This window comes from Crocuta crocuta, unplaced genomic scaffold (genome assembly GCF_008692635.1).
Source record: "Crocuta crocuta isolate KB4526 unplaced genomic scaffold, BGI_CrCroc_1.0 scaffold188, whole genome shotgun sequence".
Lineage (NCBI taxonomy): Eukaryota > Metazoa > Chordata > Mammalia > Carnivora > Hyaenidae > Crocuta > Crocuta crocuta.
In genome coordinates, this window is record NW_027532599.1 from 1,521,553 (window position 1) to 1,539,436 (window position 17,884).

At 40.2% G+C, this 17,884-nt stretch overlaps 1 protein-coding gene across 1 annotated transcript in view; it reads right to left on the reverse strand.

Annotated features, from left to right (window-relative positions):
* Positions 1-17,884, reverse strand: part of GPC6 (glypican 6) — a 1,100,804-nt gene that overhangs the window by 852,087 nt on the left and 230,833 nt on the right. The gene's annotated exons all lie outside the window — the stretch shown is intronic.

Below are 17,884 nucleotides of genomic sequence, written 5' to 3' on the forward strand. Positions count from 1 at the left end.
TCATTTCCTAATATTATATTTATATTTAATATTAGAATAGTAGTATTGTTTAATTTAACAAAATTAGCATAAATGCATTTTAGCAACTACTTCAAGGTCAGAACTTCTAACAGGTGATGGGGCATTGAAAGGAGAAGGTCCATGGGAAAATACTGCCAAGGGCGCGGTAGCCAAGTGGCCGAAAAGGGGCCAAGACTCTGGTGGGTAGGAGCGGCCTGAGGGTTCTGGGCTCCTGAAGGAGAACAGTTCCATACATGCTCATCTAACAATAATGTCACTGAGTTTAAAAGCGGTGGAGACCTGGTCCTGGAGATCAGGCTAGAGACCTACAAACTGAGGCCCCAACACTGTTTCTCTCAACTATACTGTTCATCATCATAGGAACACAGTCTGTGGACCAAAACTACCAAACCATGAACAGTTTGGATTTTTAGACAATTTATAGCTGCCACAAGTTTAAGGAGAACAGCTGAGATGCATTTTATTTGTTCATTGATATGAGTAGGGTTTATCACATGTACACCATGTCCAAGTACAGCAGGCCTGATGGCCCAGCCAGGCAAGAAAACCATTTGGATGAACAAACTGTGTGATAATAAGGGAGACAAGAAAAAACAAACAACAAAACTGGACCATATACTATCTCTTGTGCAGAAAACAACGGATGCTATAAAATTCCATTGAACATAATTTGGACTTCCTTCTGGCTCTCCTTCATGACTCACTTGGCCCTTTCAAGACCGTGCACCTCCTCAGTGGTATCAGTCCCATAAAATAAAACATTTCCTCTGCACATGTGCGGAGAGACTTGCAAAAGTGAGATCAGGTCAACCTGGAGAAACACAACCTTTTAAACTATAACTGAAATCTTAAAAAATAAAGTCTCACTGTAGTTTCATTTTGCCCACCTTCTCCCATCTCTTGCAAATTTAGAAAACAGCTACAATAACTGGTTTGTTACCTAAAAGAATTTTAATAAGAAGCCATCAGCCTCAAATAAATGTGGCAGTTGCAAAGAGACTGTCCAGGCAAATTTACATGGGGAGATGTTCAGAGTGACAAATTATTGAAGTTGTTTAAAGTTTACAATCACAGATAGTAGAGGCAAGTTAAATACGGAGCCCTGCATTATCTGAAGAATAATTACAGTATGACCAAGCTAGGTCCAAAAGCAGTGCAATTATTAAACAAACAAAAACATGGTCCTTTCAAAAGTCAAATGCTTGCTTAAGAACTTAAACAATACTACATTGGCACATATTTTGGAAATGGTGAAGGACTACACACACCATTCATCAACTTAATGAATGCCAAAGAGAACTGAAACTAGCAACTATTAGTTGTTACTATTACTTGAATAGTTTTCATAAGAATAATGATTATTGGGGGCACCTGGGTGGCTCAGTCGGTTAAGTGTCTGACTTCGGCTCTGGTCATGAGTTCAGGCCCTGTGTCGGGCTCTGTACTGACAGCTTGGAACCTAGAGCCTGCTTCAGATTCCATGTCTCACTCTTTCTGCCCCTCACCCATTTCCTCTCTCTCAAAAAGTGAAAACCAAAAAAAAATTTTTTAAAGAATGATGACTATTATGAATTGATGCTAATCATCAGGGCAAAATACCTCTTAACCATTATGATACAGAATTAAGTAATCTTTCAAAAGTAACTAAAGCCTCTACTATTGGCAGATCAATACATTATTAGTAGCTCTTCCCTCTAGAAATTTTGGGATTTATATCCTGCATTTATAATAGGAACAGAATAACAAAAAGCAGCAATGGTGACTGGAAGCTTAAACATAAAGCTCCAACATTAAATACATGTATTTGTATATTACTCCATGAACACAAAAAAGTGCATTAATAGACACTGGAAATTCTTTTCTGTGCTAAGCATCCCAACCAAAGGATTAAAGTGCTCGCTTCGGCAGCACATATACCAACCAAAGGATTAAAATTTTAGTAGCATAATATCAATAATTAAAAATATCATCTATATTTATTTATTGTGTACACAGCAAGGGAAAATATTAAGATCACATGATTGTTAACTTCTAGTTTCTTTATTATCAGAGTAGATACTCTAAACATTTCCTTTCTGTTTGAAAATGAGTAGGAAGACTGGAATGAATTAGCAATTTTCTCAGAAATATGGCAGAGAATACATTTTACTTGGTGATAGAGGTAAAACACTATTTGTGTGTGTACTTTAAAATAAAAGCTGTAAAAGTTCAGCAGGATTTTCAGCATGGAGAGGCCTGTAGGTCACCCAGATCTTGGATACCAGATCTCAATAGTCCACATCTGACAAGGGAACAACAGCCATGGCATTCTGAGTTCTAAAAGAAGAAAGCATAGATACTCCACCCAAAAGAGCCAAGTAGGAAGCCAGTGACTATACCATGAACCATAACTGGTAATCATAACCTCAAAGGGGGTTTTGTTATCTCTCTAGGGGATTTTGCAGGGGTACAAAGCAGGAATGAAACATTACACAGAAAAAAGAAGATACGATTTTAGAATGATAATCATATATTTCAAAATATTTTGAAGTAAGTCATATTTTCTGTATGTCTTCTCTTCTCTCATTATTACTTGCCTATTTGCATGAAAACAGACACCTTACCAATATGTGTCTGGCTCCCGCGGCTCGGGCTCCACCTGAACCCTTAATCTTCCCTTTGTGACATAAATCCAGTCACTGTGGAAATCATTCCATGCCATGGACAGAGGATTACAGCTACAAGTAGGCTGTAGGCGGCTAGAACAACAGATGAATACTACTTGGCAACCCAAAGTCTGGAGCAGAAAGTACTGAGAAAAGAAATTACAATATAAATGGCAAAGTCACCGCAGCCACAGATCTATGGTTAACACCACCATTACCAAAGGTTGAGGCTGAGATTTGTGAGATGATGTACCAAGTGTTCTTTAAACTCAGGTTTGTGGGCAACATCAAATTATCATTAAGAAATTTACAGGCATGTCAAAATTATTACTAGGAGACCTAATCTGGTCAAAGACTCTGTCTTGAGTATTCCTTGCAATGAGTAAGAATTCTAAGTCTCTTCCTTATAAGCTCTGAGATTTTGGGCCAGTGAAGACAACAACATAAACTTTACAACATAGGTGAGTAACTAAGTAGCTGGCTCTGGGCATGGAACAGAGTGAGGATTCTGCACTGACCGAATTACCATTTGAGGGGGCACATGGGTGGCTCAGTCAGTTAAGTGTCTGTCTGACTTTGGCTCAGGTCACGATCTCACAGTTTGTGGGTTCAAACCCCACATCAGGCTCTGCACTAGCAGTGCTTGGGATTCTCTGTCTCCCTCTCTCTCTGCCCCTCCCCCGCTTATTCTCTTTCTCCCCCCACCCGTGTCTTTCTCTCTCTCAAAATGAATGAATGAATGAATGAATGAATGAATGAAAATAATTTTTAAAAAGAACTATCATTTGTGGAACACTTGGGGTCATCTATCATGTTACTCAGGTTAACAATGCGTTTCCTTCTTCAAGGCATCCTGATTATTTAAGTTTGTCTTCATCTGTTAATATCAGCATCAAATGCTCTTGTTCCTCATTATTCGTGGATTCCATAATGTGAATTTGCCTACTTCCTAAAGTGTATTTGTGCTCTCAAAACAAACACTCATGGCACTCTCACACTCATTTGTGGACATGCACAGATGGGTGGAAAATTTCAGCCACCCCAATGCGCACCTTCTAAACTAAGGCTGAACTAGGCAATGCTGTGACTTTTTGATTCAGCCAGCTCTCACACTGCAAACCAGTGTCTCTTAGTCTATTTAGTGCCACAGCGTTTGCATCTTTGCGTTCTGTTGGTGACTTCACTGTTTCATATGTAGCACTCAAGTGCTGTCTCTCACTCAGTCCTAACTACAAGAAGGTTGTGATGTACCTTACAAAGAAAACACATTTGTTAGAGAATTTTCATTTAGGCACACGTTATAGTGGTGTACGTGAGGTCAATGTTAATGACTCAACAATTAGTTACATGCAGAAAAAGGAAGGAAGAGGAAATTCTCAGGTCTCTTTGTGAGGCTGGTCTGGAAAGTGCTGAAGTCACATTTATAGTGGCTTAATTTATGGGTTTCTGAGATAAATTAAAAAAAAATTTTTTTAAAGCACAGTGGACAGCACAGTGGTGAGTGGTGTGGTTGAAACCCAAAGAAACTTCTGGCCATGTAACCTGCATCAAAAAACGCTTAAGTCCACCTCAGTCCCTGCATCATTATAATTATAAAAAAATATTGTATATAATTAATTAATTATAAAAAATATTTCTTTATTTACTTACATTTATATATAGAAACTTATACAAGGTTATGTACTTAACAGTGGATGCAATGTTGTGACCAGAGGCTCACAGGAACTTAACTTATTTCTCCTAAGAGCAATGAAACCAGTAGCAGTTAATTCACTGTTAATGGGGACGTTATGTTAACACAAATACCACACAAGATGAGAAGGAACTATATGTAAAATATTTAAAGACCGTCTACCAATTCAAATATCTACTATATTGCAGAATTCCCAGATGCAAATACAAGGTACCAAGTTAGATCTGAATTTCAGAAGAATAAAAAAATGTTTTAATGTAAATATTTCCCATTCAATATTTGAAACTCAAATTTAACCAAGTATCTTGTATTCATTTTTTTTATGTTTATTTACTTTTGAGAGAGAGAGAGAGAGAGACAAAGCGCAAGTGGGGGAGGGACAGAGAGAGAGGGAGACGGAATCCAAAGAAGGCTCTATGCTGTCAGCACAGAGTCCGACGCAGGGCTCGAGCCCATGAACTGTGGGATCATGACCTGAGCCAGTCAGACACTTAACCTACTGAGCCACCCAGGCGCCCCCAAGCATTCTTACTTGCTAAATCTGGCACCGCATTAGGGCCAAGCCATCTCTTAACCTACATATCTAAATAACAACTGTCCTCACTTCCAACACTTTCATTTCTAATCGAAAAAAAAATTTTAATTTAAAGTTCTCACTCTTTGCTGTCAGATTGAATCTTCTCTCTCCGATTCAAATTCTTCCAGCACTTTGATGCTATATTCTTTCCTTAGTGTTATGTATTGAAGAATAATGAAATGTACACTTTTGTAGCCTTATTTTCCTTGAGAATTTGTTCTCCCAGAAATGTAAAATGCCAACTTCATTCCTGAGAGAATACTGCATTAAAGAGAAAAAAATGCAGGTGCTAAATCTAAAGGGTTAATCTTACTTCTCAAAAAGTACAAGCAATTGTATATCTCAATGTAAATATGAAAATGTCAATGTTCTCTATCTAAAAATGCAATAACTGCTCTAAACTGGTGCTATTTAAAAACACGATACATAACACATAGTCACTGAACTTATTAGCATTCGGTTTGCTAGTTCTAAAGAGAAATTATCACTTGCACCACTTGCTTTACCACTCAAGCCCTAGAATTCCTATGAGGCTCTTCTCTCATCTATAAAGTTCTTTTCCCCCAAGATTCCATACTTACAGCCTCCAGAATGAGGGTCTGCCATATACACGAAAGGGACAGACAGCTATACCTAATGGGCATGACCACCATTCACCTATATCCATTTCGCCTGTACTTCCCGGCACAAGGGAAATTCTTCTCTCAGTCCCATTTTTGGGCTGCCCTTAGGTTCGCTGCAACCAGAGCCATCAGAGAGGAAGCGATGGTGCCATTTCTGAATGGCATTTAAATGGAAGCATTTAATTGTTGGTGCTCAAACCTGCAGCCACTCCTTCCCTGCCACAGTGAGTGCAAAACCACATGCTCTCAAAGGGGACTCATAAGATGAGAACGGCCTGATCGGCCGAGCCAGTGTGCAGAGGACGGCCGTCCAGGAGCAGGGACGAGCGGGCTATGACCCACGGCGAATCCCTTCTGCAGCCTGCGCTTCATGATCCACTGTCTAAAAATGGTTTTCACATTTGAAATGTAATATATGAAAATGACTCTTCCCCCTCTAGCCTTAAGAGTTACTCAATTTTGCCCCTTGCCTCACAGTGCTGAAAATAGTTACTCTCTGGCCTTTTCCAGAAAACTTTGCTAATCCTCACCCTAAAGTTTCACCCAGACCCACAGCAACTTTTGTGTGAGCAACAGATAAACGTGTGTAGCACAAGAGAGATTGGAGTCATCGCAGCGGTGATGGGGAGGTAGTTTCAATACGGTCACTCAGTAGTGACAAAATGCTCTGAGGTTCAGCTTCTGCCTTGTCAAATGGGTGCACATTAAAAAAGATAAAATATGGGGCACCTGGGTGGCTCAGTAGGTTAAGTGTCCGACTTCAGCTCAGGTCATGATCTCACGCTTCCTGGGCTCGAGCCCCGTGTGGGGCTCTGTGCTAACGGCTAGCTAAGAGCCAGAAGCCTGTTTCAAATTCTGTACCTCCCTTTCTTTCTGACCCTCCCCTGCTCACACTGTCTCTCTGTCTCTCTCAGAAATAAATAAAACATTAAAAAAAATTTTAAAGATAAAATATACAAATACACTACTAGAAGTCATAAATGAGCCAGGATGGGAGATTAAACAGACCATGTTGAGGCTCTGTTGAAGGGAAGTTCAACAACGCATCGATTATAAAAGTCTCTTCTCCTTGCTCCACAATTTTGCCCAAGTCCCTATCTAGAATAAATTGGTCAGTGCATGTTTAAATTCTTCCGAGTGTTACTTTTTAACTTTCCTGTTACATCTTTCAGATAGCTGTTGGTAGGCACTATGTCAGCCCTGTGTCCCAACATACACACATCCAAATGGACAGAGTCATGCGTAAATCTACAGTGAAAAACAGCCTACCGCTCATTTTGTATGTCAACTTGGGCAGGTCAAAAATTCAGAGGTGACTTCGTGTGAAATTTCTGCAAACAGTTCCCATCCTATAAACAAATAAGCCGATGTGACCTCAAGCCCAGATTCCTTCAAAGTAGAAATTTCCCTCACCTCTTCTGGTTCTCTCCCTTATTTAAGGTGAGAGGTTTTCTGCTGGGTATAGTTCTTGGGGCTGATTATTCCCTATGATGCTGCTTCTCTTAAGAAGTGTCTGCATCTGGGGCGCTTGGGTGGCTTAGTCGGTTAAGCGTCCGCCTTTCGCTTAGGGCATGATCTCGCGGTTTGTGGGTTCGAGCCCCGCGTCGGGCTCTGTGCTGACTGCCAGCTTGGAGCCTGGAGCCTGTTTCAGTCTGTGACTCCCTCTCTCTCTGACCCTCCCCTGCTCACGCTGTCTCTCTCTCCTAGAAATAAATAAAACATTAAAAAAAAAAAAAAAAAAAAGAAGTGTCTGCATGAAATTACTGCCCAGAAGTTAAGGATTTATGGATTTTAGGAAACACCATCTCTCATTTCAAAAGCCAACCCCAATTTTATTTACGTGTTCAGTCTGAACAATCCCATCTAAGTAAACAACGTACTGGTCACAGAAAACAATGTGGAGCAGATTATGTTGTATTTGTAATAATTCACTGATTAGAGGTGGAAAATTCAGAAACATATGAAATAAAGTCCTCATTTAGGAAAAGGATGTTAAATAGTGCCGAGAATGTACGTAAAGTTCTGGGAGGTTCTCGTTAATAGGAAAATGCATCACAGACCCAGAGTGAGGTAACTGCCATTTTCAGGTGTAATTTCTAACACATCCACGTGGATTAGTTCCCTGGGTGTGACATTCTGTAGGAGGCTTTGCTGTGGGAGGAGACTGGGCAACAGAATTGGGAGAAACAGGTTCGAATACTGTTGGGAACTTCATGTTCTTTGTGCTCATTGTCTATTTTTGAGCGTAACACTTCCTATGCTCTTTAGAAAGTGAGTATATGGAACCCCTTTCACTGTGTCTGAGCAAGACTTTCATTATGGAAAAATCATGCTTAAGCAGAGCTGTTTAAAAACTTTAAGAAATATTTCTAGCACGCCTCCGCTAACTTGCCATTTTACGCAAGTAGAACATATTCGTTAATATAGAAGAGCCTGAGGATGCAAAATGGATACATATCCATGAAATATTAGGTAACAAGCAATTATTATTATTATTATTATTATTATTATTTATAGTTTGGATGCCTTGCACGTAGAGTTTTCTCACTACTTCACAGACACACAGATTGAGATGCCCCCTCCCCGTGCATAATGTGCTGCCCTGGGCCATCCTCAAACGTCCCCTTATCTAAAGGTCCAATGCTCTGAAGTTCTTCATTGACCGTAACAGCCACCCTCTCTCTCTCCAGGTTTCTGGAGTTTTACTCTCTTACCCTTGTCCGAGTTCTTGGCAAGCCCGGCACCACCATCTGATAAATCATTTTGCCAGTCTCCTACCCCCAGCTGGCACGCCAGGCTCCCTGTCCTGTGCCCTCCGTCCCTGCACCTTACACCCCAGGCTGGCCCAGAATCACTTGCATCCTGTGTCCTATCTGCTCACGGGTGGGCACAGGCATGCCAGAGAATGCGAAGAAATAAGAGGACACAGCATCGAAAAATGACAAGGGAAGGACCAGCACCAAGCACAGTGAGCGCTGGGGAGCAAGAGCGTCCCAGCTGAGAAGTAGGCCAAGGCATCATCAGAGCCCAGACTGGAAGAGGAGGTAAGGTCTTTGCAAGCAGATAGAAAGTTGGGAAGATACTGGTAAAAGTCCATGCAGTCATATGTACTTTGAGATTTAAAAGCAGCTACAAAATCTTGGTTAAGCTACATTTAACTTTTTTTTTTTTAATGTTCATTTATTTATGAGAGAGAGAGAGAGAGAGAGAGAGCACCCGCATGAGTGGGGGAGGGGCAGATAGAGAAGGAGACACAGAACTGAAGCAGGCCCCAGGCTCTGAGCTTCAGCACAGAGCCCAATGAGGGGCTCAAACTCACAGACCACAAGATCATAACCTGAGCCCAAGTCAGACACTTAACCCACTTAGCCACCCAGGGGTCCCTAAGCTACATTTAACTTGCTAACAAAAAAAAAAAAAAAAGCAATTTTGGGCTATAAGACTTAAACATGAACAAAATTAGAAAAAAGAATGGTAAACGATGAGTATGTGTTTATTTGTTTTACTGAGGTTCCGAAGACCCCAACCCTGGCATCACCTTTGCTATTCTGTGTCAGAATTCTGTGCGTGGTCTAGCCAGTATCTACCTCCCTATTTCGGTATCTTAAAAATATCCAGATTTTCGTTCAGATTCGTTGACTGCTCCCGCATGCAGGAGAAGCCAACCCCATCCCCACCCAAGTAAGGGCCCTCAGTGGCTTAAGCCAACGCCCCCCAGGATATTCCATCCATGGACTTAGATCAAAGAGGGCATACGCCCTACCTCAATCCTGTCTTGAGATATGCTCAGAAGCCAAAACAGCAGTCCTTCCTCATGAAGTGAACGTGAATAGGGAAGAGAGAAACCCCAACAGAGGCTGAAGCTGAACCATGACCAGGAGAGAATATACAAATGTAGTCTAACAGCTTTCCCTTGTCCTAACACATGCCATTTTTCCACAGCAGAAACTTCTAGTTAGAGTGGATTTGGATCTCTGATAAAATAAATCCATCAACAAACTTTTCTTATATTCAAACTCATAGATCAAATCCTTAAGAAATCCATAAGCACCATTTGGGATACTGTGCCAATTTTGCTCATAACTAGGCAAACTTAGCTGCTTGGATACGTAGCTCCTTCTACCTCAAAATGAAATGATGTCTGGTGTGGCGTGGTATTGTATGGTGTGTGTGTGTGTGTGTGTGTGTGTGTGTGTGTGTTTTGTAACAGTGCACCAACCACTTGACGTGCAGGAACTAAAGTAGCCCAAGTGACTAGCGGGACAAAATCAGAAGCTGGGCAAGTCACACAAAGCCCAGAGCTGGGCAACATTTGATCAGTAACTGTGCAGGCCGTCTGGCAGCTTCAGAGAACTCGCACGTAGCACAAGGACAAATTGCCAAATTTAGAAAACCATGGCAGCCAACAGCTGGGATTTCACAGCTTGGAGCTATCCTGAAGCCATGGCCAACTGAGGTAACTGACCTCAGCTTTCCAGTAACCCAAGGAAATAGCAGTGGTGAAGAAGGAGAGGATCCCCCACTTCCTAACCAGTACTCAAAAGTGAGCAACTTTTGAGCACAGTATACCCGCCATATCCAAGAACGTGTGTTGACCTCCCTTCACCCTGCAATCTGACTTCTCTGGGCAGACTCTGACTTGAACTACATCCAGAATTCCCTATGGAGAGTCCTGGCTCTCGGACACTTAGGTGATTTCTGTAAACGACCCTTTGTTCATCCATCTGCATGATCATCATTACTGGTTCTCTGGCTCAGAGAATGCCAAGCACAAATTAAGTTCATATGAGACTTATCCCGCAATCAAAGACGCAGGCTCTGTTTCCCCACAAACTTCACTTGAATAATTTAAGGCCCTGATATGTTATCAATTGCCCTGCAGCCTCCAACTTTGTCAACATTGTGTTCTTTAACATAAAAGTTTCATTTTCAGTCTTTTATTTTCTGTGTTAAATGGCCATACATCTCTGTTAACTGACCAGGATTACACAGCATATGGAATGCCAGACCTCCTCTCTTTGAAATACAATTTCCTTTTGGCTTTTCGCCCAAACACAGTTAAGTAGTATTAGCTGCCCAGGCAGACCTCATCGTCTTTGAGTTAAATACAGTAAGAAGTGCTGATGCTTCTATTTCACTAATATCTTTGCTCTATAATCCTTTATTTTATGACCTGCCCGTGGCTGCTCCCTGAGCTAAGAATTTGCTGTTCATAAAGCGGGGTGACAAGTCTCATCAAATAATGATAAAGAAAATGGTGTTACTGTAGCTTGCACATGAGCTATCAGAACACAATATGAATGTCAATGCTCTAGGCTATGATCTGATCCAATGTAAAAAGTAAAACATTATACTTTCAGCCAACATGAGAAAAACCCAGATTTTTGTTGTTTTAATCTTTTACTCATAAAAAAGACACAGACAAAATCAGCCATGGAGTCATGTCTGAACAGCATGATGGCATCAACGTCCTCATCTCATAAGCTTTTACAGCCTTTCTTGGATTACCAAGCCAAAAGCACAATGAAGAGAAATTCAATTTGAATTGGTGTTAATAATTCTCAAATTGCTTAGCAATGATCAGATCTGGAATTTTAGAAACTGATCATTCTGAATTTTTCTCCTAACAGACACCACTTTTTATTATATTTAACACACACACAAACGTGCGCGCGTGCACACTCTTACATAATAAATCCTCTATGCCAGCCCCATTTTAAGGAGGTTTACAAACACTAATCTATTAAATCTACAACTATGTAGACTAGGTTCTAAATTACCAAAAATTTTTAGATGAAGGAGCTGAGGCACAGAGAGGTTAAGTTAGTTACCCAAGATCACAGAGCTTGTAGGTAGGTGATAAGAGCCAGGCAGTCTGGCTCCAAAGTCTATATATATATCCCTCCCCACACACACTACAACAGGTTTCCTCTTTATATAAAGCATTTAATATAAAACCTAACCTTTGAAATCTTTGATTGACACTAGTTAAATTTTTTAAAAATAGTGGACCAACTTCAAGCAAGATTAAAGGAAAAAGTAGTATATACATATGCACTTTTTACTTTGAAAAAGCCTTAGCAATGTGATAAGGTGGAGGAGACAGATTATGGATGTTGCTTTCTAAACCCTTCCATAAATGAAAAGGGTTTAAAATTTAAATTTCATTTAAATTTAAATTTGGTTTTGATAAGCTTCTTAAAGGACTACTGTTGCTTCCCCGAGGACATATTGATTTCAATCTACTGTCTCTTTCTAGAAAATAGGGAAAGAAAAGGATCTGGTTTTTAAATGCCTATCTCACTTCTCTCCTGAAAACAGGGTTGTGTTCAAACACAAATGACATAAGAGAAGAAAAAGAAGCAGAAAGGTCTGGACAGGGAAACAAGGGATCAGGACAGAGTCTGTTCTGTCACCACCTCTGCTGTCTCTCTGCTTCCTGTCCTGTCCTTAAGGCCCCCCTCCTCCAAACTTAGTCCCACACCCATGGTACTGAGTGTGCTGCCCCCCGACTTCTCCAAAACCTTTCACACTCAATCCAGGGCACTGGCAGCTGACACCTGTGGCTTTTAGTCATTCCTTCTGCTTTTTTCTCTGCTTTTCCCCTTTAAACTAAAGACGGGTTTCTTAAATGTGTTTGTTAGGATGATAATGGCAAATAGTAATAAACTAATAATAACAAAATATTGCTCCCAGACACTATGCTTTCTCATATATTTATTTTTTTAATGTTTTTTTTCCATTTATTTGAGAGAGAGAGAGAGAGAGAGAGAGAGAGAGAGCGCGCAAGCAAGTGGGGGAGGGGCAGAGAGAGAGAATCCCAAGCAGATCAGAGGCCATATTATCAGCACAGAGCCCAGTGTGGGGCTCGAATTCACGAGCTGTGAGATCACGACCTGAGCTGAAATCAAGAGTCAGATGCTTCACTGATTGAGCCACCCAGGCGCCCCTCACATATTTATTTTTTAAGCCTCATAACGGTACTTCCCAGTCAGGTAGGGATGACAGTGAAAACCTTTAACACCAATTAGGATTGTCTGGTCACAAACAATAGGCAGGGTTGGAAGTATGCATACGGCTGGATACCCCCCTGGCAGGAAGTATATCCTGCAGATGATTTTCATTTCACAGATGAAATAACTCAGCTCAGCAGGATGAAGCGACATGCCTAAGATCACATGATTAGTTAGTGTCACACCTCCCAATCACACCAAGGTACATCTGACTTGTAGATGATCTCCAGTTGTGTGGCACTAGTGGATCTTTGAAAAAAAAAAAAAAGCATTTTCGTTTCCAAAACTGTTTAGGACACATGGTGTATTACATTTCCTGTCTTGGACATAAGCAAAGCATAGTAGCACATTAGAGGCTCTGAGATGCCCAGAAAAGATACCTGTTTTGCTTTGCTGAACCCAGAGTTTTTCAAACGCTGGATGGAAAACCACTTCTTCATGCCACACCTCTCAGCAGTAGTCCAAAAACACTGCTGGCCAGTGTGAGTCTGGAAGTGCACACAGTTTTCCAAAAACCTTCCTTGGCCCCTGAGGACCACTCACAATTGGCCGCCATAACTCTCTTTGACTTCGAATGTACAATTATTTAAAAAGTGATGTATTTTCACTGAGACATTTGGTTACCTCCTATTCACTCCTCAGGTCGGGGCTACACAACTGAACTTGTTCTTGGGACCCCAAAGCCACTGAACTGGCATAGCGTACAAGTACTTTTGGGTCCTTTTCTTACTGTATTTCTCTGCTCCACTGAACATTAAGGACACCTTTCTCTCTCTCTCTTGGAAATTATTTTCCTTGTCTACACTCACACCAAAATGTTCTCGCTTGTTCTACTTTCCTCTGTCTTTTCTCCCAATGCTTCCCCCCACTCTCTCAAAAGTATAGGGATTTCCAAGGATTCTACCTTTAGCCGTTTTCTCTTCTAAATCTCCAGTGTAAAGAGGGATAACACAGAGAGTGTAATGATCTTGCTACAGGACGATTTTTCTTAAATCTGAATTCCGCCCCAGATCGCTTCAGCGAGCTTCAGATTCACACATCCCATCACCACCTAGACAATTATGCGTGAAGGAATTGCCTAAACCTCAATCCTAAAAGGTACAAGAATAAAAGCCACCTCCTTACCCCATCTCATGACTGAACTCCATAGACTGACTCTTCTTGTCACCTCTATTTCCACTAGAAGCAACGCCATCACCTGGTAGATTCTACTAGAAATCTGAGAGCCATGTTGCCTGTTCCCTTTCCATCTCCATCCAGGCTCACGCAAAATTATGTCTAAGTAACCATAAAAAAGAAACCAAATAAAGACACTTTTTAGAATGAAAGGAATAGAAGGAGGACTATTAATAATAAAAATGAGGTGACTACTATAAACCAGGGCTGTGCCCAGAGAAACTGAGGTGAAAAGTCATGCAGTCTTTCCTCTTCTCTTGAGAGCCTGAGAACTGTCCATTCCCAGAACCCCCGCAACCAACTCAGGACTGGTCATCCTACCTCGTGGCACATCCTCCCCCAACTGCCTCTTACCAACACGAGCTATCAAATTGAGCCAGTTAAAGCCTAAATTGGGCAGAGTTACTCTTTCACTTAGGACAAAATCTTATTCTGACACTCTCTGTGACAGTCTTAGGCTTTTCCTCCACCTGTATTTTGTGCCTGATGACCCCTCTCTGTGCTAGAATGTCCTTTCCTTTCACCTGTCCTCCTCTCACTGATTTAGTTGGTTCATTTTAGTTATCTCTTAAAATTTAGTCTAAGTATCAACCCTTCTACATAGATTTCCATTACTGCCTCTACCCATCACCTCCTGGTAGATTAAGGACCAAGGCTTGCCCCTTCTTTGTGATGCCACATCAAGCTGTCAACATCTCCTTGTCTTTACCATGTTGCTTTTCATTAACGACTCATCCCTTGCTAAACTGTAAGGAAACTTGTTTATTATATATGTTTGTATGCATGTTTGTATGTGCTTAGGTATTTAATAATAATTTTACCAGTTCCTTAGATCTTTGGGAGTAATACACAGGGGATGGATTAATTCAGCATTAATTAAATGTTGAAAAGTGTTGGAAAATCCTTAGAATTTCTTTCATACTAATAGTCACCACTAGCACTGGAATTGCCAACATTACAGAATTTTAAGTTACTATACTACAATTCATTACCATTTAACCTAATTTATTACACACATACTTTCAAGTAAACAGACTACAAGAGACTTAACAACATTTCAAGTTTAGCATTGTTTTCAAAGGCAGAGGTTCAAATATTACTTTCTAAGTAAAAAGTCAGCTCAACAAGTATAACGAGTAATACACAGAAGTAGAGAGAATGACATTGATAATACACAATGAAAGACCACAATCATGTGAACAAAGGGAATCTTAAGGGGATATTATTCTAAGCAGGAATTTTTAACGAGCCCAAAAGATGATCATAGTGTTACTCACAATTAGGGACAAAAATCTTTCAGATTATACAACCTTCTGTCAAACAGATTTCTGTAAGTCAGATTACAACGAGATACCATAAGACACATTCCATAAGGTACACTGATACATTGGCTTTACCTAAGGTACTTGTTTGAAAACTATTCAACTACACATTCTCAGAGAAATAAAATCAACCTCACTTCCTAAAGTAATAAACAAGCCATACAAAATAATGACATCTGTTATTAAAAGAGGATGATGTCAAACCAAGTAGGTGAGAGACTAAACAGCAAATATTGCTAAGGCAGACAGCAAGGCAAACAGCAAACCCTGGATGTACAAATACCAAATTTTCTGGAATTTTTGGCAAAATGTTTAACGAAAGTAGATCTCTTCTCCGTATTAAGAGTCTAGATAAGAAAAAAATTAAATGATTCAAAACCAACAGTAAAGAATACACCCATTCTATATGAATCTGTTTTTCTACACAGGTACGTAATTTTCAAATGCACAACATACAATTTAACTCATTTCCAAATAAGGAACTAGGGGTCTGGCTCTGTCAAAGTAATTTGGTCTAGCCAAATAATTTATTACAAAATAAAAGCATATAAGACCAAACAATATTTGGGGGATCTTATCAGTTGTTGAATTATACTAAAATATAAATGTATGTCTGGGAACAGCAATACCATTTAAAATATCATCATTGCAAATTAGAATTATTTGCAGTACCGGTAGAGGGCCTCCATTATAAGTTTATTATTATAAGTCTCTTGAATATTACTGGATAGCTGGATGGATGGATTGATGGATGGAGAGAAATTCTCAAACATGGGTGAAAACTACTTGAAGTATTTCAACTCCTATACAATAACTCACGGCTGATGACTTTGCATAACATAAAGTCTATCAACCCTGTTAATATTCTTCTCTATAATATCTTCTCTGTTGCATTACTACTGAGTGATATGCTTCACCACAGTGATCATATCAAATACTTAAAAGAAGGACAGTGATTGCTTTAAAACAATATAGCGATTTGATTGAGACTCTGAAGCTGTTTGCCGAGTTTCTTATAAAAATAATAAAGCCTGTGAAAGGCACAACTCCAGGATTTTATCACAAGAAACCAAACTGAATGAATGTCTCCAAGCCTCTGCTCAAATGAAAATGTAGATTGTACATTTAATAAATATTTAATAAAGCAATAGCCAGTCCTATCAGACCCGAAATACCTCTGCTTGTATAAAATCACAGCCTGAACACCCACCTCCCTGGCCATTGGAATGAGTGGCTGTCTGCAGTCTGGGTATTACTAGGCTAACTGTTTGGGGTCCTGGTCATATCCCAAGTCCCCTAAGGAAAATCTGTGGCACACTCTACTAGTTTAAAATGCAAGCAGGGGTGCCTGGGTGGCTCAGCTAGTTAAGCGGCCAACTTCAGCTCAGTCATGATCTTATGGCTCATGGGTTCGAGCCCCACACCGGGTTCTCTGCTGACAGCTCAGATCCTAGAGCCTGCTTCGGATTCTGTGTCTCCCTCTCTCTGCCGCTTCCCCGTTCATGCTCTGTCTCTCAAAATAAATAAATAAATAAATGTAAAAAAAAAATAAAAAAATAAAATAAAATGCAAGCAAACTACAGACCACAAAGCTAGAATATTTTAAAAATGCATCTAATGAAAATATTTTAAATATAATTAGAAAAACTTTATATTTTAAATCGGGCCAAATAAGAACACTGATTATGACAAAAGCATTTGCTACGCTGGCTGCTTCATACATCTCAATTTGGGGTCTACATTCTCCTCTAACAGAGATATTGTTAGGCTCCCTTAATAAAGCTGAAGTTTATTTCAATATTTCCATATTCTAAAAATTTGATGCTACCTGGAGCTTTTGTTTCTTTGTAGGGGTGTGTGGTTTTGTTTTTATTTCTGAGCAAGTACTTTCTCAGCCATTAACCTATGCTTATGTATGAATCAGGAATACAGATAGGTCTCTAAATTCAAATGTATTTTCTAGAGCTAGAGATTACTTTTGATTTGATTTATATAAATTGCATTGTGTTATCTGCTAAGACCCTCCATGAACAGATGGAGATATTAAAATGTAGGAGAATACAACCAATTAGTTGGCATCTTACCTTTGGTGTATTTATTTTATTTTGTTATTTTTTTAAATGTTTTTATTTATTTCTAGGAGAGAGAGAGAGAGAGAGAGACAGCGTGAGCAGGGGAGGGTCAGAGAGAGAGAGAGGGAGTCACATACTGAAACACAGGCTTCAGGCTCTGAGCTGGCAGTCAGCACAGAGCCCGACGCGGGGCTCGAACCCACGAACCGCGAGATCATGACCTAAGCGAAAGTGGGACGCTTAACCGACTAAGCCACCCAGGCGCCCCTATTTTGTTATTTTTTAATGTGTGTTTATTTCTGAGAGGGAGAGTCAGAGAGAAAGAGAGACAGCACGAGTGGGGGAGGGGCAGAGAGAGAGAGGGAGACACAGAATCCAAAGCAGACTCCAGGCTCTGAGCCGTCAGCACAGAACCCAAAGTGGGGCTCAATCTCACAAGCTATGAGATCATGACCTGAGCTGAAGTCAGACACTTAACCGACTGAGCCAACAAGGCGCCCCTAATTTTTTTTAAATCACACTTCCACAAAGGCAATTAATAAGCAAGGAAAAGAAATAAAAGATATCTAGATTGGAAAGAAGAAATAAAGTTAATTCTATGTGCAGATATAGGATTGTATATATAGAAAATCCTAGCATAGTCTCACACAACACACACACACACACATGCAAAACAGAACTAGTAAATGAGTTCAACAAAGTTACAGGATACAAAATAGACATACACAAGGCATAATTCTCT